The sequence below is a fragment of the Schistocerca cancellata genome, chromosome 5, assembly GCF_023864275.1.
Source record: "Schistocerca cancellata isolate TAMUIC-IGC-003103 chromosome 5, iqSchCanc2.1, whole genome shotgun sequence".
Taxonomy (NCBI): domain Eukaryota; kingdom Metazoa; phylum Arthropoda; class Insecta; order Orthoptera; family Acrididae; genus Schistocerca; species Schistocerca cancellata.
Genome location: NC_064630.1, coordinates 280,286,256 through 280,313,782, shown reverse-complemented (window position 1 = coordinate 280,313,782; position 27,527 = coordinate 280,286,256). Strand labels below are relative to the sequence as shown.

The 27,527-nt window shown below is 40.4% G+C and overlaps 1 pseudogene; it reads left to right on the top strand.

The window, feature by feature from the left end:
* The window catches only part of LOC126188496 (secretory carrier-associated membrane protein 1-like), a 154,569-nt pseudogene extending 127,633 nt beyond the window's left edge, over positions 1-26,936 (top strand).
* The last annotated feature ends 591 nt before the right edge of the window (positions 26,937-27,527 follow it).

Below are 27,527 nucleotides of genomic sequence, written 5' to 3'. Positions count from 1 at the left end.
CACTTTCTAGCCTATGATGTATCATCGCAGTCTACGGTGCCAGTGGGCTTGAACTGAAAGTGATTTGTGCTATCGGTAACAGTACAATACTTTTGTTAATAGCAAGTTTCAAAATGGAAATATATATATATATATATATATATATATATATATATATATATATATATATATATATATGATGCTGGCTATAATTTCGTGAGACGAACATGGAAAGAGAGCAGTCGAGTGGCATTTCGGCCTTCCATCAACAGGAAAAACTGCGACTGGCGGGATAGTAAATTTAAGAACTGAAAAAATGAAAGACTAAATGTTCAAATAGAGAGCTGAAAGCGAAATGGCCAAAACTGGGAGATGTTGCACTGAAATGGATTCAAAGACACAGTCAAAATGGCATTGGAATTAATACAAAAATGATTCAAATACCCGCTCGTAAGCTGTGGCTACATTGGAACCTAAAGGAATTTAAAAGTGGAGTTGGTTGATGCTACAGGTTTATGAAGCGTCATGGACTAAAAAAAACATATCTCAGAAAATACCACAAGAGTATGAAGAGAAAACCTTAACCTTCAATCGCTTTATTATTCAACATCGAGAGCAAACCAATGCTGAACTAAGCCAAGTAGCGAACATGGACGAAACTCCTCTGGCATTTGATGGGCCGAGTAGCAGAACTCTTGCCATGAAAGGTTCTAAAACTGTAACTGTAACAACAAGTGGACATGAAAACTGCACTAAACGGTTGTCCTTTCATGTTATTATGACAGTACTAAACTTAATCCAATGATCATTTTCAAGCGCAAAACAATGCCAAGACGTTCTGAAATACCGCGAGGTGTTATTGTTCGCGTACATCATAAGGATTAGGTGAATGAGGGTGTGCCGGCTGGTGTGGCGAGCGGTTCTAGGCGCTTCACTCTGGAACCGCGCGACCGCTACGGTCGCAAGTTTGAATCCTGCCTCAGGCATGGATGTATGTGATGTCCATAGATTAGTTAGGTTTAAGTAGATCTAAGTTCTAGGGGACTCATGACCTCAGATGTTAAGTCCCATAGTGCTCAGAGCCATTTGAACCAATGAGGGTGTTACTGAAATTATGGATTAACAGAGTGCGGGAGAGAAGGAAAGGTTCGTTACTGAAGGAGAGTTCTCTCCTTGTGCTGGATCAGATTAGTAGTCATTTGAAAAATACTGTGAAAGAGAAATTGAGGCAGAGAAATACAGAGCTTGCTGTTACTCCCGGAGGACTTACTTCACAATTGCAACTTCCTGATGTATCGATAAATAATCCATTTAAAGTGTGTATGACAGAGGAATGAAAGAAACGGATGATGGATGAAACCTGACATGGATTCACGCCGAAGCGAACTTGAAAACGACCTCTAATCGAAAAATCGTGTCAGCGGATAAAACAACCGCGGTCTAGAGTGACAGAAGACATTATTGTTGAATCATTCAAGACGTGCGGCATAAGTAATGCGCTCGATGACAGCGAAGACCATCTTATTTACGAAGCGGAAAACGATGACGAGGAAGAGGAGGAGGAAGACGAAAGTTCAGATGAGTATTTTCAAGAATTTTAAAGGTCAGTTTCCTCCTATAAACAAATATTTTTAGTCTGGCTTTGCGATTTAATAATAAAAGTGGTAAAAATGTTGTTTAAAAAATGGTTAAAAATTAAGGTGCATCTTATAGTTCGTAGCGTTTGTATCCCGTAAAATACGGCAGCTAATAGATTGTTATTTCCCCACAGAAACATGAAATACAAGTATTTTTACTGAAATCTAAGAACGCGAATTTTGAAGAAATAGACTAATACGAGAGGGGATGCTTAGTAGTCCTCTGAATCACCAGAGATATAGATTGACAACTTTTGGTCTTTTGGAGTTTGATGCGGAATAAAATGCTACCATTAAATAACCTGCGTTATTTCTGATGCACTTGCACTTTTGAGACACAAACCAAGTGGCCGCTCGTACAAGCTGTCACCTCAGTCCGTATCATTGCGTTCAAAGAAAAGTTTAATTTCTTTGCTTACACTAAAGTGAAACACTTTCGTTATATGAAAGAGGTGACGTTTAGTATACAGCACAGTAAATATATACTAGTTAGGAGAATCACTACGTAATTTAAATCTGTGGTTTAACAAATGGCCGACATCAACATCGAAATCTTTGATGGTTTCTTACTTCACATAATGGTTCAAATGGCTTTGAGCACATGGGACTTAACATCTGTGGTCATCAGTCCCCTAGAACTTAGAACTACTTAAACCTAATTAACCTAAGGACATCACACACATCCATGCCCGAGGCAGGATTCGAACCTGCGACCATAGCGGTCACGCGGTCCAAACTGAAGCATCTAGAACCGCGCCGCCACTTCACATAATGATGTGGGAGGATATCGATAGTGGCCATCTTGAAGGAGTCGTTCGGAAATATTGTGGCATAACTGTATACAACTGAACCAATCTGCATAAAAACAGCTTTACGTACTGTTCTCAGTTTGTGCCATTTTTTACCATTACTTCACCTTACTCAATATAAATTTAAGTGTACTTCAGTATAACAATCGCCAAAAGCTGTAACATTAATAATTCTTATTCTTGTAGAGTGGTTTCGGGATGGAACCACATTTAGATCGAGAAATATTATTGGAATCACTTGGAAGAATAGTTCCTCGACACAAAAATTTCTTTACGATGAATATCGGTGGACTCCTGTGTTTAGCCTGCACTTCCTATGCCACAAACCAACCTCCCGTGATATGTTGATATACTCGTCGTCATGATCGTTTTAAATAACTAATAATCGAAATTAAGCAAACGCTGCAGATGACTTTCAGAAGTTTTTCCTGAATCATTTAGGAACTGCAAAGAATAGTTAGCAGATGGCAAATAAATGAAATAAAGACCAAAATATATCATGTCTGTATGTGAAAACTAACAAAAAACATGGAGAAGAAGAATAAAAGTAGCAAATATTGCTGTAGTTTTGCCGTCACCGCGTCCAACATCTGAGCATGATCCTGTGAAATGAATTAATTTCTACAAAATGTTATTATAAGTAGCAGCCTGTAACTCTGATGTAATAGTGTAAACTTGGGTTTATGACTATTATGGCGCCATCTACTTCAGATAGTTTATTTGAAATCCTGAGCCACATTTGTAGCCACGGCACGGACTGCCACGTGATGCATAGCAGAAATATGCATGAGCATACGTTCATTGCCATTTTCAGTTCAGTTGCATAACTTTCTTTTTATATATCCCCCTACTCCATTATTGAGCGAAAAATATTTTATGGAGTACTGCAGAGAAAAAATGAGGGAGAGATGGGAGGGGGGGGGGAGAATGAGGGAGAAGGGAAAGGGAGACGGCTAGGGGAGGGAGGAGGGAATGAGGAACAGAGACTAGGTGTAGAAGCTGAGAGACTATAAAAAAAAGAGTGTGAAGAGCTCACAACCGCAGCTGGATGAAATATTATACAGTTGGCCCCTTTCATTTGTTCGTTACGTGACAATACAAATGCAGAAATATTAGAACCGTATATTACTGCGGCACGGAGGTGTGAGGTAGGGCGCATAGGTGGCGATGATAACTCGGTGCGACACTGGTGTGGGAGGAAGCGAGTTGGGGAGCTGACTACAGTGCACGATAAGTGGATAAAGTTGAGGGTACTACGAGAGTGTGGCAGTGACGCAGGCCGTCCAATAACAGCTAGGGGTGACCGTAGGGACACCTGTACAACAATGCCACTGGCGACCGAGTGGTTTGTTTCTGTCTGCGGGTCGCCGGCCGCTAGATCTCGCTCGCCCTCCGAAGAAGGTAATTTAGTGTGGCAGTAAATCATGTGTCGTGTTATTGGCACTGGGCGGGCCATAACTCAGTCAGGCGGGAGTGGCGGCGAGGGGAGGGGGACCAGGGAGACAGGGTCGCCAACAGGAATACCACCGCGGCGGCGGCGAGGGGGCAGGACTGCCCGCGCCAAGGAGCCGTGGAGGGGTTATCAACCTCGCTACCACTCTGATGACGGCTCGTCTCAACTACACCCGACACTCAGCCGAAAATGAGTCACATTTTTTCAATAAACGAGTGGTATTCCGTAATTAAAGCAACGCACTTTTTTCTGAAAGTAGACTGGTTCCTGGATTCCAATACGCCACATTATTCCCCACTCTTTTGGCTGCAAAACACTATTTTTCAACACAGTCTCTGTTCAATGGGACAGCCGTTACACCATCTTACTGGAAGGGCCTGTACTGCCGCATTGTACCACTCTACTAGTCGACGTCGTAGCCAATGTCTTCCTGCACGAATAATCTCAATAGCTGTCACGAACAGCTTCATAGCGCAAAGCAGTTCAACACAAACGGTCCTTCGTTGCTCTTTATGGTCTTCTGTTAAGCCGCGAGGAACCCAGTGGGCACACCTTTGAGTTCCACAACTGGTGGACGAGTGTGTCAGCACTACCAACAGAGATGTCCATTTGTGCAGCAAGGTGTCTGATTGGGATCCGTCGAGCACCTCGAATGAGAGGGTCCGCACGTTCTAACATAGCAGGAGTCACAGCCGTCTACGGCTGGCTGGCACGCCCGATATCTGTGTTCACTGCCAGATCTCCACAGTCATTCTGCAAGCGCCTGTTGATATTTGCGACGCTCAGGTCTTCCGCAAAAAGGAACTCAATGATAGCTGTCTGCTCGCAATGCAACCGCCATTTTGAAGGCTACGTATAGCGGAACTTCACCAACCCATAAGGCCTGAAGCGGAAATATTGCACGATGTCCCACAACAAATTCAGTATTTTTTCAAACGAAACTGACCGAGAAAAAGAAATGTGTTGGTTTACTACCAAACGTCCCTCGAATTTATTTTCTATCTCCACATCATAAAAAATGGCTCTAAGCACTATGGAACATAACATCTAAGGGCATCAGTCCCCTAGACATAGAACTACTTAAACCTAACTAACGTAAGGACATCAAACACATCCATGCCCGAGGCAGGATTCGAACCTGCGACCGTAGCAGCAGCGAAGTTCCGGAGTGAAGCGTCTAGAACTGCACGGCCACAGCGACCAGCTCTCCACCTCATAGATACAATAGATAATGACAAGTTTATTCCGGTACACTAGTTTCAGGTATGAAGAGTACAAAGTTGAAATTACTGAACAACTTACTGATCTAAATTTCTGAAGAAAAATTTTTGTGCGTGAATCCACAACCTCTAAACACTTTATAAACGATAGTGGTTGCTTGGCTACAATGTAAACGTTTTTATTTAAATCATGCAGTTACCTACCTGACTTCGACTACAAAACATTTCCAAGCAATTTGTTCTCATATTTTGCAGACACAGCTTACTGAATCGTATACATGCATTCAACTTCAGCATTTTGATCCTAATATTCTGGAACTTAATTACATTATCTCATGCCTCATTAGCCAAAGTCATTAAATGTCACAGGGTAGCGTAATTAAGTACCAAAGTATTTGGGCCGCGTGGGATTAGCCGAGCGGTCTCAGGCGCTGCAGTCATGGACTGTGCAGTTGGTCCTGGCGGAGGTTCGACTCCTCCCTCGGGCATGGGTGTGTGTGTTTGTCCTTAGAATAATTTAGGTTAAGTAGTGTGTAAGCTTAGGGACCGATGACCTTAGCAGTTAAGTCCCATAAGGTTTCACACATTTGAACAAAGTATTTGGAGAAAGATGCTGAAGTTGAATGAATGTATACCGTTAATAAAATACGACCGGAAAAGATGACGATACTAAGGTGCCTGAAAATGTCGAAATTTGCTAATCGCACGATTTAAACAAAGAACGTTTACATTATAGCCCACAAGAGGCCATGATTTCTTTTATGAAGTATTTAGAGACTGTGGATCCGCAAAGAAACAAATTTTTAATGACATCCCTAGAACAACACGGGAAAACGTAATTAAATACCTTCCTATTTGTAGAAAGACGCTGAAGTAAAGTATACGGTTCAATAAGATGTGCCTGAAAAAGAAGGTAATACCCAGGTGCATGAAAATGACTTACGGTGGAAATTAGTTCTACGGATTGGAGCGTGGAATGTCAGATCCCTTAATCGGGCAGGTTAGTTAGTAAATTTAAAAAGGGAAATGGATAGGTTAAAGTTAGATATAGTGGGAATTAGTGAAGTTCGGTGGCAGGAGGAACAAGACTTCTGGTCAGGTGAATACAGGGTTATAAATACAAAATCAAATAGGGGTAATGCAGGAGTAGGTTTAATAATGAATAAAAAAAATAGGAGTGCGGGTAAGCTACTACAAACAGCGTAGTGAACGTATTATTGTGGCCAAGATAGGCACGAAGCACACGCCTACTACAGTAGTATAAGTTAATATGCCAACTAGCTCTGCAGATGACGAATGCAGATTCAGAAGGATGTAGGTTGCAGTAGGTACTGGGAGATGAAGGAGCTTGCACAGGATAGAGTAGCATGGAGAGCTGCATCAAACCAGTCTGACGACTGAAGACCACAACAACAAGAACCGTTTAAATAAATAAAGTTTACATTCCAGCTTACAACGGACCATGTTTTCTCTTAGAGTGATTTAAATTACATTCATAGCGCATCACTAACATAATAATCAATAGATGTCACGAAAAATATCACTATCCCGAAATCCAAAACAGTAATCAAACTGCAAGTATTGTAACCATGGGAAACCATAATTGGAGGAACATTGTTGATGGAAGTCATAGGAAAAGCAAGAATGAAAATTACTAAGAACATTGAATAGGTGAAATTTCTGTGACGAGCATATTCCATGAATTTCAGCAGCAACTCAGATAATCGCCGATACTTTAAGGACGAGACGATTAAAATGTCCTCTTTATCTTCCATAAATTTTAAAGATTTACGATAACATTTTCAGTACCAACGTAGAAAAAAAAAATGTAACACATATCGTTCCGGTCGAAGACCATTACGCATCGAGAGTGGCGCGTCGTCAGTAGACAGTACATGTACCGGGTGTCCTGTAGACACACTTCTGTTGCAGTACTCCTGACAGATGCAAAGCAGTCTGGGAGTGAAACGGCGCAGGAACTAGAAACGTACTCAAAAGTCGAAATACGCGGTATAGTAGGACTCTTGTGTGCAAAACAGTTAAATTTCACACAGATTCACGATGAAATTCTGGCGGTTTATGGACCAAACGCAATTTCTCGTCTAGCCGTAGTGTAATGGCGCCAAAAAATTGACGAAGGCCTCACAGATATGGGGGATACTCATCGGGGAGGAAGAAAGATTTTCCGCCAGGCGATTTCCACTTTTACGGCAATGCGAAAGAACATCGGGAGAAAAAGAAATCCAGCGTTGTTGGCGTACACATAGCGAGTCTCGTGACAAAAGAGAGCAGTGCTATCTTTGAGGAACTGAATCACTGGCAGAATGTTCCGACAATTTTTTTAGAATGACTATATTGGAAAACGGTGTCACGTATCTGCGTCCATTTGAAGTTTGTGCAGTATTCAATAACAATTACTTAGACTGCCATAACAATGTGTAATTTAATGTTAAAATTCCACCTTTGATATTAAGGAACACTAAAAGAAAGACTGAATCAGGTAACGTTCGTAGTGCGACGGCTGTGCTCTACTCGTAAATGAGCAGGTACGTCTACAACCACAGGTGTTTGTGTAAATGAATGTGTAGCAAGTAAAGAAATATGGATAGTAGGGATTGATGTGGGTTGCGTTGGAGGGCTGTAAAGGACGTCCAGTGTCACTATTGCAGAAATTACACTCGTAGTGGTAGATAGAGTCCTGGAAGGGATAGTGAAGGAAGTGGCTATAAATGGTAGGAATGATAGATTTATGTGAAATCTGATTTCCTGCGAGTGAATCTCCTGCTCCATGGTTCTTGGGGTGTACAAATAACTGAATACCACATTCTAGTAGAGAGCATTTTGTATTTTGCGATTTTAACTGAAAAGGCGATGAGTGTGATCAAAGTTCCAAACTTTTGTATACTGCCAATAATCCATCAAAAGTGTTTCGTCTGGTGGTTTCAGTGTGTTAAAAAGAGGTTAAAGGCGCTGCAGTCTGGAACCGCGCGACTGCTACGGTCGCAGGTTCGAATCCTGCCTCGGGCATGGATGTTTGTGATGTCCTTAGGTTAGTTAGGTTTAACTAGTTCTAAGTTCTAGGGGACTAATAACCTCAGAAGTTGAGTCCCGTAGTGCTCAGAACCATTTTTGTTGAAAAGAGGAAATGTTGTACTTGATTCTAAAACCGCCAAATTTCGCCGCATTGTCCTAACGGATACGATCGTCGCACGTCCTACATTGATTTCTTTGGTTATTTCATGCAGTGTTGTTTGCTGTTAGCCCAGAAAATTCTAACACAAACGCGATGGCTCTCGTTTGTTGAGTGAAGGCGGTAGGCCACGGCGTCGGCCGTGATGAGAGGTAATGTCTGAAATTTGGTATTCTTCTGACTGTGGATCTCAGAATATTGAATTCCCAACACTTCACGTATCAGCTGAGTAAGTGACAGCTCCGCCAATGGACTGCTCTTTTAAATCTGGTCTACCCGATACTACCGCCATCTGTACATGTACATACAGCTATCCCATGAATTCTGTCACCTCAGAGTATAACGTATTACTTATTAATTGATGGGAAGTACGACACTGAGCCATGCGTGGCTCGTGTTCCTGCCATATCTCTTTTGACATCCTGTTTTTACTGTACTACCACCTCGTTATGTTAATTTCAATTACTGGCTTCACTGAGTTGCCGCCTTGCCTGCCCGTGAGCGACAGCAGCGGTGCTTATCGATATAAGTCCTGAATGAGATTTTCACTCTGCAGCGGAGTGTGCACTGATATGAAACTTCCTGGCAGATTAAAACTGTGTGCCGGACCGAGACTCGAACTCGGGACCTTTACCTTTCGCGGGCAAGTGCTCGCAAGTGCCCCCGAAAGGCAAAGGTCCCGAGTTCGAGTCTCGGTCCAGCACACAGTTTTAATCTGCCAGGAAGTTTCATATCAGTGCACACTCCGCTGCAGAGTGAACATCTCATTCTGGAAACATCCCCCAGGCTGTGGCTAAGCCATGTCTCCGCAATATCCTTTTTTTCAGGAGTGCTAGTTCTGTAAGGTTCGCAGTAGAGCTTCTGTTAAGTCTGGAAGGTAGGAGACGAGGTACTGGCAGAAGTAAAGCTGTGAGAACGGGGCGTGAGTCGTGCTTGGGTAGCTCAGGTGGTAGAGCACTTGCCCACAAAAGGCAAAGGTCCCGAATTCGAGACTCGGTCCGGCACAGTTTTAATCTGCCAGAAAGTTTGATATAAGTCCTGCTGACTGCTATTACTTCCCGGTTATCGTGTGTTCGGAGTTAGTTAGGATCTGCCAGTGAGTTGAGAGGCGCTAGCAGTGGAGTTCGGACCTGGCAGTGTTTGACTTAGGACGCGGCAGAAGTTCAGTCGGGGCGCGGCTGCAGTGAGGTCCGGACAGCCATGACTCGCCCGACGGTTGGCGATATATATCACTTGATTGCGGACCACCTTGGTTGGTCGTCGGTCGGTCGTCTTGTCGGACGACGTGTATGTTGGCCAGCGATCGCTTATGGGTTGCCTGCGTGTGCCGACTCGTGATTCGCCCTTGTTATTGCACAGTCGCTGCCATTAGTATTGTCTGGTCTTTCGTGCAAGTGTAGCTTGTGATGTCGACTGCTCAGTTATTTTAGTGCTGTCTCCTTCTGATGTGTGGCAGTCGGTCGGTTGGCGTGGAGCAACGAGGAAATCTCCGCGGTGCGTATTTGGCCTGGCCCGCTGGCGGTCTCTACGCAAGGTCGGAGCGTATGGGGCTGTTCCCATTGCTACGAGGTCTGTGGCTCACCAACCCTGGACACGAAAGTTGAGTTTGGGTTTAATTTACCAGCAAGTCGAGATTGTTGACACTGTACCATTTGGTTCTCGTTGTTGGCTGTTCGGACATTCCCGCGAGCAACAACGTGTGTGTTCGAGTTGGCGAAGGTTTAGCCACCGTACAATGGAGTCTAACTGTATTTGGTTATTTGCAATTGAAGTGCACCAGTGCCGTGTGGCCGTTAACGTTCTGGCTACCTGCCCTGTCCGTTGACGTAAATTTAGGCAGTGTCCTTTCCTCATCCTTTTGTCGCTGCCCAGCGCGGTGTATAGTTCGACAGCTTAATGTATGCCTGATTGTGGGCGTCCATGCATTTTACGTTTGCACTGAATTCCCAGTTGTGTGCACGTCGAGTGGAGCGCAAGTTACCTTGTCGGTGGGTCCATTGACTGTTGGTTGGGTTGTCGTCGGATCTAGAATGGTTGGGCCGACTGCCTGTCTCACCTAAGTGAACATTAGTATTTCAAGTGCTGGCCGACCCCCGAAACTTCTGAGAGCCGTTAGCTGCACTGCCTTTTCTTATTTTCTGTTGTGTGTATTTGTACGTCTCATTGTTTAAAGATAAAGCCTTGGGCCTTCTCCCTACTAAAAAGTGTTTTTGTTGTGTCTTGAGTCATGGGCCTCGAGCATTTTTAAAATTAAAGGTTTCTTGCTTGTCAGGTGTTAGATTGTTTGGGCCTTCAGCCTGATTAATATATTGTTTAAAGATAAAGCCTTGGACCTTCTGCCTAATAAAAATTATTTTAGTTGTGTTTCAAGCCATGGACCTTCATCCGTTTTAAAATTAAAGTTCCTTGCTTCTCACCTGCTAGATTGTTCGGGGTCTTCAGCCTAATTTAAGATAAGGCTTTGTTGTTTAAATTTATTTTACCTTGAGTTTTAAGTCATGAGTCCTTCAGCCGTTTTTAAATCAAGGATCTTTGTCTTTCGAGCATCAGACTGTTTGGGGCCTTCAGCCTAATTGAAGATAAGGCCTTCTGCCTTGTGTTTATTAATTTAATTTTACCTTGAGTCTTAAACCATCGGCCTTCAGCCATCTTTAAATTAAGGTTCTTGCTTTTCAAGTGTTAGATTTTTGGGCCTTCAGCCAAATTATAGAACTTACTTAACGTGAGGCCTTCCGCTTTCTAAATATTCTTTTTGGCGTCTGAATTTTGATTTAATGGCTTTTAGCCTTTTTTTATTTTTTTAAATTAAAGTGGTTGTGCCCTTAAGGCATAAGATAATGTGGCGTATTCAGCCGATAACTAAGTTAAAGAATTTGTACTGCAACGTTTGGTCAAATAAATAAAGTTATGTGTGTTCGAGTGTAAATGACAGCCGCTCATTTTGGCCCCTTTCCACAGTTCCAACTACCTGTCCTATCCTGCGGGTATAGCAGGGCATTTCAGACACGTTCTACTCTGATGCAAGATATTACATGTTAGAATGTTTTCAACCCGGGAAGACGACGTAGACGCTCATTGTATGAAGAGGAATTAAATATAATTTAGAACATATGGACTGACAGTCCCCTGAACACACACAGGGATGCAACGTATGCTTATAGTTATCGCATAACTACTGAGTACACATGTTAAGCACATGGTATGCTCATCGTATAGTTATTACGAAGTCTGCCTGCACGAAACCTGATTAATTGTCCGTAGGACATGTAGTTTACAAATTTCACACAGGAGTTTAGGACAACGAGAAAGAAAACAACAGAGGATGTCGTTGTAGTAAGCGGTCATTGTGATGAATGGATTGCTTTCTTATGCTTACGCAGGGGGGGGGGGGGGTAAATGTTTGTTTTTCTATCGTCAAAAGGTGACTGCATTTTTAGTCAAACATTAAGGTTTTTCCAGCCTTACAGAGACCTCTTACTAGTGAAGTGGCACATACCTCTTATTAACGAGGTAAGGGTGATAATTGACGCTCCTGGACTTCAATGAAATTTCACACAAGTTTTTTCCGAGAACTGACATCAAATTTCTCGGTGTCTCCGGAGTCCTAGTCACCATGAGAACTTAGGAAACCGACCGGATACACAAGCAGTAAACACTTCGTGCTTTGTACACTGACGGAAAAAAATCGCAACACCAAAAGATAATTTCGGAAATACATTTGTCTGGGTAATATATTTATGTCATTAAGACTGCAAGATTACAAGTTAATGTAAACGCGAGAAAAGCCAATGCAAATGTGAAATTCTGATACATTGGCAACCGGTGTAACCACTGGAATTTTGAATTCAAGCATGCAAACAAGCATGTGTATTGTGTTGTACTGGTGCCGGTTGTCAGTCTGTGGAATGGAGTTCCATGCCGGTTGCACTTTGTCCGTCAACAGTGACTCGGTTAGTAACGTTTGTGGATGACGCTGGAGTTTTCATCTGAATATGTCCCATATGAGCTCGATTGGAGACAGATCTGGTGATCGAGCAGCCCAAGGCAACATGTTATCACTCTGTAGAGCCTGCTGGGTTACAACAGCGCTATGTGGGTGAGTCTTATCATGTTGGAAAACCCCACTAAAATGTTATCTATGAATGGCAGCACAACGGGTCGAATAACCGGATTTATGTACAACCTTGCAGTCAGGGTGCACAAAAGTGCTTCTGCTGTCATACGAAATGGCACCCCATACTGCAACTCCAGGTGCAGGTCGAGTGTGTCTAGTGCACTGACAGGTTTTTTGTAGACCCTTAACTGGCCTCCTTCTAACCAACGCAAGACCACCACTGATACCCAGCCACAACCAGTTTTCATCAGAAAACACAACAGACCTTCACCCTCCCTCGAATAAGCTCTCGCTTGACGCCACTGAAGTCGCAAAATTCGGCGTTGTCAGGTTCTTGGAATGCACGCTACAGGGCGTCTGGCTCGGAACTGTCCTTGAAGCAAGCGACTTGTAACAGCTCATTGCGTCATTGTGGTGTTAACTGCTGCTCAAATTACTACTGCAGATGCAGTACGATGCGTCAGAGCCACACGCCGAACACGATGGTCTTTCCTCATGGTATTTCCACGTGACCGACCAGAGCCCGGTCTTCATGGGACTGTACATTCTCGTGACTACTGCTGCCAGCAGTCATGTGCAATGGCCACATTCCTGCTAGGACCTCCCGTAATATCTCACAGGGAACTTCCAGATTCTCGTAATTCAACTACACAAGTGGAACACATCAGATTTACAGACAACATAGTATAATATCAAGACCGAGATTTACGTGGTTATATAGAATTTCAAGGTCGATGTGCGGAACCCAAGGGAAAAACATGGGTACATCATATTCTGAGGTCTGCAGTGTACTCTGTTTACTTTTCTTCACATTGGTTCTTCGTGGTTTAATTATGTTTCTACTTTGTGGCTTTTTACATTATGGTTGAACGCCTTTACTTATTTACAGAATACAAAAAAAGACCTCTGGTACATGTAGGGTAACTTTGAGTGACTGTAGTGTACTTGACTGGTTTATAAAAGTAATTCTACTTCCTTTAAGGACACTCCATGTGCAGTGCTTCTTACAAATGGTAAAGCCAGTCTTTTAGTCCCTCTCGAAATAATTGAAAATTTTACCGCTAGAGAAAAATAATAAAACTGGCAACTTCTAATAGGATCTGGAAGGAAATATAAAAATAAAAATTGTTTCTATGGTATGAAATACTTCTTCTTCCTGATTAGCACACATACTTCATAGCTTATGTTTATTGCTCCCTATGCACAGCCTAAGGCCGTATTTTTTGGATGCTGGTGCCCCCCCCCTCCCAGTGTTTAACCATAAGGGGCTATAAATACGATATCTTATAGGGCTCTAAATCTGGTTTTCACTAATTGCTCTATTTTTCCTGATTGCTAAGAACTTATTAATGTTGGCCAGTTACTGTACTGGTTCATCAAGTGCTAATGTCTTTACTGCCTCTACACTGGTGGGTCTTCCTGATGATTTCCAAGCAGTTTACTTTTGCTAAATGATTGTCTTATATCTGTAATCCATGTATGATGACGTTAAACATCACCAAGAGGTGAAGTTACTGCCTCTTCCTTGTGTTCTGCACTTACGTGACTCATGGCTCGGCTCTGAGCACTATGGGACTTAACTTCTAAGGTCATCAGTCCCCTAGAAGTTAGAACTACTTAAACCTAACTAACCTAAGGACATCACACACATCCATGCCCGAGGCAGGATTCGAACCTGCGACGTAGCGGTCGCTCGGTTCCAGACTGTAACGCCTAGAACCGCTCGGCCACCACAGCCGGCTACGTGACTCATGGGTAGACTATCCTTATGGTCATTCCCAGAAATACGTCTACTTCCTTCATATTATTTCATGTTTCCCCCTTGGATACGCATATCTTGCGGCTTACTCTCTCATGAGAATATAGGATTTAGATATTAGACACGTTAGAACATCGGTGCAATTATGAAGTTGCTGGTGTATTTTATATGGGTGTCTTTCATCATTCTAAAATTTTCGGAAACATTTTTGTACTGGCGATTTTTCCAGACATTCCATGTTTCTCCATCACGCACTGAACTACACTCCTTCCCTCTATGTCACTTCGTTAGTAATGTAATAAACATTCAACATACACATCTATGGATTTAATGTGCTATGTGAATGTTTATGCTTCTTACTTCTCAACAATAATTTTATTCATGTCACTGTGGCATATTTCCTTGTTAACTGATTTTAGATATTGCATCATATACATGACAAACAATTGTGTTTCATACCAAACTGGTTTACTTTGTTCTTATGCGTAATATTGTAATTTTCAAACTTTTGCTACATGTTGTACTCAATGCAATGAAGTATTTCACACGTATATGGGGTAATTGCCTCGCCCAGTGGGTACTTACATGAGCCTGAACTACAGTCCTGTAATGTATTTTGACATACTGGTAATAAGCAGATGTGAATTTGTCAGTATATTGTATTTTTAAAAAGTTATATTATACGTTAGATGTTTTGATAATGATCGATTGTAAATCATGTTTTTTTTTCTTGGATTGTAATAACTTTACTGTGGCACCATATGTTTGCTGTGGTTCTACAAGTAACCTTGACGCCGTCTCTGTATTTCGGTTAAATGATTCATAATATTTCACTGATAGCTGTTGATGCGTATCATAATATTGTAACCACCCTGCAGAAATAAAGAATGATAATTGATCATAAACCCACAATAATATTAATTAAATAGTGAATCATGAACTGAATGTAACATCTGAACAGAAATAATCAAACCTGATAAATTTTATAAGGGCAGCAGCGCTGACCTTCGGCCCTGTATTCAGAATAAAAAAAGCAAAAAAATTGTTACCTCAATAAAAACAACTGCATCTATATCTGCTCTTAATTGTAGATTCTACTACACAGCTTCGTGCAATGCTGGCTTATATTTAATTTTGATTCTTGGAGGAAATGCATAGGAAATATTCTTTAAATAGAAATGAATGTTTTTCCTAAAAAAAGTTACTTTATAAAAAATTATTATTGGGGCATTTTTTTTGAACAAATTAATTACAATTAACATACATTATTAGATTTGCGCAATGCTGCTTCATTACCTTCTATAACAATATACATCGTCCCGAACCGTGACCAGAGTTGCGAGAAGAGCACGCCGCCGACGCATGCCGACGCCCGCTCAGTACAATCGTCCACTCGCTACTACTGTCGACTGACTACTACCTCTCCCGACTCGCTACATACAACAACTGTTCCTGCCGACTCGCTACGTGCTACTGTTCCTGCCGACTCACTACACGCTACTACTTTCGTCTCGCGCGGTCAAGCGCAGACTGGCAACGATAAATAACTCTCTGGTCAGAGATTCTGTCATGCCTCGCCATCGCTGGTAATGAATACATACGTGTTTCACAACCCTCCACTGGGGGGGCCAAAAATTTTGGCAGCGATGGTGAGTCATTTGGACTTGCCATGAGCAACAAAATTTTCTTAACTAACTAACTTTACAATCACAGAATATACAGATGTAGAACATGAAGTAAATATAGTGCACATGCATCGAGTACAGAACATATCAGGCTATGACAAAATATATATACAATGAGTACAAAACATATTAACAAATGACATAAGTGCACACACACTGAAAAATTCTTTAGCATTTCACAACAAATAAACATAATGATCACAAATCACATTGACAAATGACATAAGTGCACATGCACTGTAGTTCAGAACATATCACAAACAAAAAAAAGTATATGCAATTAGTAGAAATCATGTTAAAAAATGACAAAAGTGCACATGCACTGTAGTTCAGAACATATCAACAAATCACAAAAAATGTATAGGTCATGAATACAAATCATGTTAGCAAAAATGGTTTTCACTATGTTACAAGAATTAGGATACGAAAGGGAAGGATTGAATCATGGTTGTAGCACTTTAGTTTGCACGCAGCTGCACTGAAAGTCCATATCTGTCTACAGAAGCACAACACCAAGTGAGACAATCTGAAGTTCTATTCCCAGTAGTATTAATCAGCGTAGCCAAGACACTGAAATGTCGTAGTAATATTCCATGTTATCATTTTGGTAGTACATTAGGTACACCAAACAGTGGGACCATAATAACATCTCCATCGCTCACGGTGGTGGGCAGCATGTCGTGTCAACACCACGTTCTTATAAGGTACACCAACGTAGAATTAGTGCAAAAACCAAATGTAGTGCTCCATGATCATGAGGATATACAGGACAAACGGATATTGCAGTAATTCCAGGTAATTAGGTCAGAAGGTGAAGGACATTAAGTCACATACTAGTCTTCATTGAGAATTACACTAGTAGTTGGTGGCACTCATTGCCCAGTTATTGAACATTTCTGTATCATGTATGTAGTATTACAGAGTAATGTTCAGTCGCTTTACAGAGAACATTGGCACTCATTGCCTAATTATAAAGCATCAAAAGTCATCATTGAAAACAGGAGCTAATAAATGACATAGTATTACAGAATAATATTCATAAATTGTTTTTACAGAGAATATTGGCACTCATTGCCTAATTACAAACCATCAGAAGTCATCATTGAAAACAGGAGCTAATAAATGACATAGTATTACATAATAATATTCATGAATTGTTTTCACAGAGAATATTGGCACCCATTGCCTAATTATAAACCATCAAAAGTCATCATTGAAAACAAGAGGTAATAAATGACATAGTATTACATAATAATATTCATGAATTGTTTTTTACAGAGAATAGTGGCACTCATTGCCTAATTATAAACCATCAGAAGTCATCATTGAAAACAGGAGCTAATATATGACATAATATTACAGAATAATGTTCATAATTAATCTAATTATAGTAATCATTGGCATTCATTGCCCAGTTACAAAGCATTAAATTTTTTTTTTTTTTTGCTAGCAATGCATTGTGTTGGGTAATTACTGGAGAATGAAAATATTTGCTTTTTAGTTGTTACTGCAAATGAAGATGTGAAACATCATTCGTCATGAGTCAGCTGTAGCAAGATTATGAAACAAGTAGAGTGTATGTAATCACATTCATAAATGACATAGGTTTAATGAACAACTGCTTATAGCACATTAATTTCATAAATAATTTTTCCTGCAAAATATACAAAAATGGATTATTAATCAGAAAGAAGAAACGCATATTATGCTAAAAGTAGTGAACTTTGAATTAACAGGTAGTGAAATGTGTATGAAAAATGTGTTCCCTAGCTGTCCTTACCAACACCTTCAGTCATCATACTATGCAATATAACACATACTGTCAAAATGAACTGCAACAAATACTAAAATAACTACATAGCATAAATACATAACTTTCAACATTATCCTCATCTGTAAAGAAAAAACTTCATTATCCACATTATAATAACTCCATTATTATCATCACCTGTAAAGAAAAACTTCATTATCCATATCCTCATCTGTAAAGAAAAACTTCATTATCTATATTATCATATTCTTCATCATTATTCATCACCATTCATCATCATCTGCAAAAAAGTCACTTCATTACTCATTATACAACTATTCCTTATTTCTAGCATATTTCATCACTAAAACTAACATGTGTAGTTCTGTTTGACAGCGTGCATCAATCGCCTTGTATTCTGAAAGAAAAAAATTCTGCTATTCTACGATGTGTATAGTATATTCTTGTTAATGCTTGTTAATCCTGATCCATTTACTCTTCCTCACGAGGTTTTTGCATCTTCTTTCGTTCATTCCGAAGGTGAAATTCCCATTTCTGTTTAATTTATTTCTTTTACGAGTCATTTCTTTCTGAAATTGATGAACAAAGATTAATGTCTTGTATTTAAATCATATACTCACTAAATAAAAATTGGTTTATAGTAACATAATTGAGCATACAGCAGAGCACGACAGAAAACGTAATATGTGAAAAACATACATAGTGTTCAGAGGCAAAAATGTACCCAGTGTATCACAATGTAGCAGCAAAAAAAAAAAAAAAGGTAAAGTAGTCACGATGTTGAGATATCATAAGGCAAAATGTCAAAGTCAACTGGTGTTTGCTATATCTTAACTATTTCATAGTGCATACAAACAAAACAGGAAAACAATCGTACATACATAAAAAATGATGACAAGAAATGTGAGTTTTTTTGTGTTCAGCTTGTATGTTGTGTAGTTAATAGAGGCGAGAATTAAAGACTTTAATGGAGAGAGAATTTAATAAAATTAATATGTCACTAGATAAAATTGCATAATTATTCATAAGATACGTAAGTTTATCTGAAAAAATGTGCACGGTCTGATGTGTAATGACAAGAAAAGCGACCTGCTAACCTTACCTTGCCTGGCACTTGCCAAGAAAAAAATACGACAATCCTCAGTAAGTAGTCATGTGAATATAATTGCATAAGTGGTCATAAAAATGTGTAAGTTCATCTGGAAAAATACGCACGGTCTGATGTGTAACGACAAGAAGAGCGACCTGCTAACCTTATCTTGCCGGGCACTTGCCAAGAAAAAATACGATAATCATCAGTAAGTGTTCATGTGAATATAATTGCATAAGTGGTCATAAAAATTAGCAAATGGCATTACAGCATGTTAAATCATAAAGTATCTTCATTCAATAAAAGGTTTGATATTCGATATGTGGTGGTATCCTTTGGTTTTTCTGGTTCTCAAAGTTTCAACGTGTACAACATTTGGGTGAGGAATGCTGCGAATCCGATATGGACCTGCGTATAGAAGTTCAAATTTACTGCACCTACCTTTTGCTCTGTTGGATAAATAGTGTTTACGTACTAACATCTTCTGTCCAATGTGAAAGTCACGACGTGGACAAACCTGTTTTTGCTGTCTTCTCCGGCGCTCTGCGGCACGTTTGATGTTGTTCAGCGCAATGTCGATTATTTCATGGTGTCGTAGTCGACGAGATGTAGGAAAGGTTACTAATTCTTTAATTTTGTTAGGTGGTTCAACATTTTTTAGTATGACAGACGGAGATAGCATAGTAGATTCATTTGGTATGGAATTAATTACATCTTGGAATGAGAGTATGTGTGTGTCCCAATCAATATGTCTTTTATGGCAATATATTCTACACAGTTTACCAATTTCTTTCATTAATTGTTCACAAGGGTTCGAAGAAGCATGGTACCTGGATATATAGATCGGAGAAATGTTTCTAGCTCGTAACATACGTGTCCATATAGCAGATCGAAACCGTGGTCCATTGTCGGAAATTACTTTCAATACATGCCCTACATGAAATAGGAAATGTTTTATAAACGCTTTCGAAACAGTTTTAGCAGTGGCTTTGCGTAACGAAGTGAAGGTAACAAATTTTGAAGTGAGTTCAACAGCGACAAAGATGTAGCAAAAACCTCTATTAGTTCTGGGAATCGGACCAAAAATGTCTACTGCGGCCATGTGTCTCAATTTAACAGGTAGAATGGGATGTAATGGAGGAATATGTGAAGTTGTGTCTGACAGCTTTCTGGCAGATTTTACATGACGCTAAAACTCGTCGTATACGTTTCTCCATGTTGGTAAAGTAACAGTTCTGTCTCAGTATAAGAAAACATTTTCTTGCTCCATAATGTGCGTAACTTAAATGAGTATACCAGATTAATTTGTTAATAAGTTCATCAGGAATGCATAATAACCAATTGTTGCTGTCAGGATGAGAGCGGCGAAACAGAATGTCATTGCGTACAGTGTAATGGTTTCAAATCGTAACATTTTTCCTATCTCGCCAAAGGTGTTTAATCTCTTTCCAATCTCTTGCAAATAAAGTTTCCATCTGCTTAATCTGTCGTGTGTAAATTTAGCCGAAAGTAAAAACTGTATCGCTCTGTGGTCTGTGTAAACTGTGGTATGTCTTCCATAAAGGAAATGCCGAAATCTCGTAAATGCCCAAACAACACATAATGTTCCTAGTTCTGTAACGGAATAATTTCGTTCAGCAGGTGACAGAATGCGACTTGCAAATGCGATGTTTTTAATTACTGTAGAGCCATCTTCTTCAATTTCCTGAAAATATGTACGCCTTAAGCGGTGTTAGAACTGTCGGTGGCAATGGAAAAATTTCTAGTAATATCTGGGTGCGATAAAAGTGGTGCATTCAACAAAGCATGTTTCAAATAACATTCTCGTAAACAAGATTCTGCGTGTCAAAAGTATTGCTTGCGTAACTGGAAGATGCAACCTGTACTGTATCTGGTCAAATTCTATCTGACGTGTTGTTATTTTCAGGAGGATGCTGTGGAATTTCGACTATTTGAACTGTTCTGTTATTTCTTCCTGACGTATTACGCTATGGATGACACCTACTGTCTGGTTCATTCATGAGAATATGTTCTTGCGGATGATTTTGTTGTTGGTAAGACCGACTGTTATTAGATGTACGCTGAAAATTGTGCTCATTGTTTTTACGTCTGTCGTGATAATCATTTCTATACGGTCCATTGCGATAGAAATTGAAATACTGTGTTTCCTGTACGAAGTTATTTCCTTGCTGCCGTGCGTTACTATTTGTTGGAGCTGAGACTATACGTGCACGCGTCGAAACATTAAAGTTTGGTTGACCTTGTAGACTGCATTGTTGGTTAGGTATGCTAACCGGTTGACTTTCATGCTGTTGCGGTGGAAAACGTCTATTGTTACCAAAATGCGTTTGCGACTGCGGAAAATTTTGCACATACTGATGATTAAAATTTTTCCTGTCATTAAAATCACGCTGGTAGTTCTTGTCATTTCGGGAGTGTCTAATGAAACTGTCTCTTTCGGTAAAACTTGTCACATCGGGTTTTCTTTACTCATTCTTAATACTAGATAGAGCGACAGTAAAAGAGCTGTTTTGATAGATATAAAGGATAGTAGAAGAGAAGGCAGCAGTGCAGAAAACTAAAGATGAAACAGCACTACTACGGCTTGGGGCCCTGTGCACGCTACGGCACATATTCATTAAAGCGTAATGAATCCCCTGAGGTTTATTATGCGCTGCAAATAATTTTTAGCTTTTGCATTACAGGCAATTGCGGTAAAAATTCGAAATCAAATTGTTGTATCCATGCTAATTCCGGTTTCTGCATTACAGGTAATGCTGTTGAAAGTACAAAAATAAATCGACATATCCAGTTCAAAACGTGTACCTGTGCTCTGTCATTATTAAATTCCTTAGATTTTCTTACGGATAAAGATTGTTCGTAATCAACGTTATCGTCTCTGAATTTGTGAACACGTTCAGGTTTGTGTGAGAATCTGTTTGTCTGTGTCATTTCGGATTTCAAGTTGCGTAGCTTTTCAGATTTTAAGTCGCGTAGTCTCTGTAAATTGCTTACGTTACACTGGCTGTGTGAGTGCGACAAATGTTCGCAAAGTGGCGTATGCTGTGACGTGTTAGTGAGTGAAACAATTTTCATTTCTGTCACTTTAAAACATTCATCAATTTGGCTATTCTGTTGTTCAAATTTCTTATCGACTTCCGTATCCAGAGTGTGTGAAAGTTCTGGTGACTTTAAATTAAACTCGTCGCGTATCTGTACTGCGTTTTTAGGACATTGTTCAGTGACTGCATTAATTTTATCTTTAAGTGATTCTGTTGTGCCTACACGTGTACTACTTAATTCTTGTACAACAAATGTAATTTCTTCATTACTGTTCCTAGCATGAGCCTTACTTTCTTCACATGATTGTTCTTCCATGTCGTGACGTTGTACGGTAACAGCTTTAATCTGTTCACTAACTTGTTTGTTCTGTTCGTTAAGGTTGTCTTGTTTTTCGTTCGGCTGTTTAATATTTTCAAAAACTTGTTTGTTCTGTTCTCTAAATTGTTTGTTCTGTTCACTAAGTTTTTTGTTCTCTTCAACAAGTTGTTTGTGAAGGTCGTCTTGTTTTTTCATGAATTGTTTGTGATTGTTATCTAGTTTTTCATTAAGTTGTTTGAATTTTTCATCAAATTGTTGTAGCAATAGTGCCATAATTTGATCCAAGCCAATATTACCTACTCTACTCTCTGTGCTGTTTCATGGCGTACCTGCAATTGTCACATTATGTGTGACCATCTGGTCATTCTGTGATTCACAAAAAGGTTTGCCCATCGGACACGCACTGTTAGTCACTACCTCGGAAATAAATAAATCCGACGCATTCTGATTACACTGTTCGTTTTCATTAAAAATATCTGTCCGTTCGTCACGTAAATCCTGCAAACCAGGTGTGTTAAGCTGGGCAGCGCTCTTTGCAACAGAACACCCCGCGTCATTAATTGTCATTAAATTAACAGAGGACACAATTGAATTCGTCTGTTCATCACTAGGATCAAAATCATTATTAGTGGTCGGTACGCACTGATTGTCAGTAAACGAAGGATTGTCATCATTGCCCTGCGTGTCGCAAGTACTATCGTTCAAGTTATTTAAGTCGGTTATTTCACTCACTATACATCGCAATGTACTATTAACAGTTTTTCGCGGCATTTTTCTCAAAACAAATTAATCACAAATGAAATAAGCACAATGCAAAAAGCAACAAACACAAATACAACAAAGAGCAACAAATTGCAGATGATCTGTGGAAGAAAGATTGACAAATTAGAAAATGCGTTGCGCCAAATGCTAATCATATTAAGTAAATAAGAGCAGATATATGACTACTTCTCAGAAGATTCACAAAGAAATACGATCCTGGCCGGATGTCGCCAAGTGTAACCTCCCCGCAGAAATAAAGAATGATAATTGATCATAAACCCACAATAATATTAATTAAATAATGAATCATGAACTGAATGTAACATCTGAACAGAAATAATCAAACCTGATAAATTTTATAAGGGCAGCAGCGCTGACCTTCGGCCCTGTATTCAGAATAAAAAAAGCAAAAAAATTGTTACCTCAATTAAAAAAACTGCATCTATATCTGCTCTTAATTGTTGATTCTACTACACAGCTTCGTGCAATGCTGGCTTATATTAAATTTTGATTCTTGGAGGAAATGCATAGGAAATATTCTTTAAATAGAAATGAATGTTTTTCTTTAAAAAAGTTACTTTATAAAAAATTATTATTGGGGCATTTTTTTTGAACAAATTAATTACAATTAACATACACTATTAGATTTGCGCAATGCTGCTTCATTACCTTCTATAACAATATACATCGTCCCGAACCGTGACCAGAGTCGCGAGAAGAGCACGCCGCCGACGCATGCCGACGCCCGCTCAGTACAATCGTCCACCCGATACTACTGTCGACTGACTACTACCTCTCCCGACTCGCTACATACAACAACTGTTCCTGCCGACTCGCTACGTGCTACTGTTCCTGCCGACTCACTACACGCTACTACTTTCGTCTCGCGCGGTCAAGTGCAGACTAGCAACGATAAATAACTCTCTGGTCAGAGATTCTGTCATGCCTCGCCATCGCTGGTAATGAATACATACGTGTTTCAATATGCCCTGCAATATGATATTCGACGGTACAATGATATATGAAACGTAAAAGTCCTACTGTTTCTTCATTTGTAAGTCCTCATTTACGATTGCTTTCATGTATGATGTTTCAGTACTTAACGACTATGGATTGTGTCTTTTTCATCAATGATTTGCATTGTTCCTTTCTGTCTATTCCTTTCTGTCTATTTGGTATAGTCCCTGGATTATGGTTAAAAACCGAAACCGATCGAAATAAATGTGTAAAATTCAATACAGAAAAGTTAATACGCATTTCTTTAAATATATGCATTTTTAGGTTGTCGCTTGAAAATGTTAGCATAATATGTAGTGTAAGATTCCACAACAGTCTTTCGCTACAATATAGCTTCTTGTCATTAGTAATAGTTAAAGTTAAACATTTATTGCCACTTTACTGCAATATTAATACTGATACGTGACTGGAGTGTCGTTGTGACGACATAATCTTGTGCAGTGGTGTCTCGACATCACCTGACGGTGGATTAAAACAGGATAACTATAACGTATTACAGCGTTATTTGTAGTGAACACCACATTAAGTGTAGGGGCAAGTAAACAAAATTAAAAAAGTCTGCTGGTTTTCATGAAAATCCCTTCGGGTAGCAAACAAAACCTTTTGCAGACCCAGCAGTACGAGGTGTAGCGAACCCTCCGCCATACCTAAATGCCAGTGTAACACAACCAGCAGCCAACCATCATGCAGCCAACACATGAGGATCCACCCCCAATATATACTCGAAGTGGTCAGCGAAATCAGCAGCAATATCCACAGATTATAACACCAAAATTCCAGGGTAGACAAGAGCAACTTGAAAGAAGAGCTTTGCCCGCAGAGAAGAGGTGTTGAAGAATGCACCAAATAACGCTCGTCGTAACAATTGGCCACCTCTACCAGAGAAGTGCTGTTTCCAACCATGTTTCCACCAAGATATTATTGCTGACATACCACTTGAGTTTCAGAAGATTGTTCGTTACCTGTATTATCTTTGTATGTTTCACGCATGTACAGGGTGTTTCAAAAATGACCGGTATATTTGAAACGGCAATAAAAACTAAACGGGCAGCGATAGAAATACACAGTTTGTTGCAATATGCTTGGGACAACAGTACATTTTCAGGCGGACAAACTTTCGAAATTGCAGTAGTTACAATTTTCAACAACAGATGGCGCTGCAAGTGATGTGAAAGATATAGAAGACAACGCAGTCTGTGGGTGCGCCATTCTGTACGTCGTCTTTCTGCTGTAAGCGTGTGCTGTTCACAAGTGTGCTGTGGTCAACATGGTTTATTCCTTAGAACAGAGGATTTTTCTGGTGTTGGAATCCCACCGCCTAGAACACAGTGTTGTTGCAACAATACAAAGTTTTCAACGGAGGTTTAATGTAACCAAAGGACCGAAAAGCGATACAATAAAGGATCTGTTTGAAAAATTTCAACGGACTGGGAACGTGACGGATGAACGTTCTGGAAAGGTAGGGCGACCGCGTACGGCAACCACAGAGGGCAACGCGCAGCTAGTGCAGCAGGTGATCCAACAGCGGCCTCAGGTTTCCGTTCGCCGTGTTGCAGCTGCGGTCCAAATAACGCCAACGTCCACGTATCGTCTCATGCGCCAGAGTTTACACATCTATCCATACAAAATTCAAACGCGGCAACCCCTCAGCGCCGCTACCATTGCTGCACGAGAGACATTCGCTAACGATATAGTGCACAGGATTTATGACGGCGATATGCATGTGGGCAGCATTTGGTTTACTGACGAATCTTATTTTTACCTGGACAGCTTCGTCAATAAACAGAACTGGCGCATATGGGGAACCGAAAAGCCCCATGTTGCAGTCCCATCGTCCCTGCATCCTCAAAAAGTACTGGTCTGGGCCGCCATTTCTTCCAAAGGAATCATTGGCCCATTTTTCAGATCCTAAACGATTACTGCATCTCGCTATCTGGACATTCTTCGTGAATTTGTGGCGGTACAAACTGCCTTAGACGACACTGCGAACACCTCGTGGTTTATGCAAGATGGTGCCCGGCCACACCGCACGGCCGACGTCTTTAATTTCCTGAATGAATATTTCGATGATCGTGTGATTGCTTTGGGCTATCCGAAACATACAGGAGGCGGCGTGGATTGGCCTCCCTATTCGCCAGACATGAACCCGTGTGACTTCTTTCTGTGGGGACACGTGAAAGACCAGGTGTACTGCCAGAGTCCAGAAACAATTGAACAGCTGAAGCAGTACATCTCATCTGCATGTAAAGCCATTCCGCCAGACACGTTGTCAAAGGTTTCGGGTAATTTCATTCAGAGACTACGCCATATTATTGCCACGCATGGTGGATATGTGGAAAATATCGTACTATAGAGTTTCCCAGACCGCAGCGCCATCTGTTGTTGACAATTGTAACTACTGTAATTTCGAAAGTTTGTCTGCCTGAAAATGTACTGTTGTCCCAAGCATATTGCAACAAACGGTGTATTTCTATCGCTGCTCGTTTAGTTTGTATTGCCGTTTCAAATATACCGGTCATTTTTGAAACACCCTGTATAATACTACTGAATGTGTTTGGTGGCCTGCTGCTAATGTTTAGTGTGGTTGACTTCACAATATTTGGTCTAGGACTGCTGTATCTATTTCTGTTCACACCATTCTCACTCCTATGCTGGTGCAGACCAACTTATAAACGCTTCAGGAGTGATAACTCTTTCAACTTCACGGTATTTTTCTTCGTTTTCTTTTTCAAATTTAATGTAACTGTAATACAAGCAATTGGCATCCGTGGATCAGGTAGTTGTGGGATCCTCCTTGCTATACAGCAGCTTAGTAATGGTGGAGAAGGTGTTGCAGTGGGTGTGATATTATTACTTGTTGCTATTGGTTTTGTTGCGCCCGCATGCATGGATTTGCTGCAGTTGTCAAAGATCCATCGGATTTATCGGAGTACTTGTGCAAGCTACGCTAACGCTCAACAGGAGTTCACTTCGGTGTTCAGACACAATGAACACGTTCAGAATGCTACAACCAGCGCTGCTGCTGCTACCGTCTGTACCCAGATGAACCACAGCAACAGCCGTTACTGAATGAAGACTGACAAAGGAATGTATGCCGTTCAAACTGTCCTTGTAGTAGACAAAATGTATACCTTTCTACCTTATCTTGATGTACGGAAAAAATCAAATTCTCTTGAGCTTCCTTGGTTGTACTTCAGTGACTCAAAGTGTGTTCAGTTGACTTTACACAATTTTTATGCGTATATTCGTGAAAATGTGTACTTACATACAGAGGTTTATCAGCTGTTTCTTCACACAGTTTTTGTATTGAATTTTGTTATTGAAAGCACGTTTTAATAATGAAATTATTGTGAAGTCTGTGCTTACTAATTGTAGTGTCGTTATTGAAGAAAAACTGTTGACTAATTCACACGTTAGAGCTGTAGCGAAGGTAGGATTTCCGTGTCATGTGTAACATCGGCCGGCCGAAGTGGCCGTGCGGTTAAAGGCGCTGCAGTCAGGAACCGCAAGATCGCTACGGTCGCAGGTTCGAAGCCTGCCTCGGGCATGGATGTTTTTGATGTCCTTAGGTTAGTTAGGTTTAACTAGTTCTAAGTTCTAGGGGACTAATGACCTCAGCAGTTGAGTCCCATAGTGCTCAGAGCCATTTGAACCATTTTT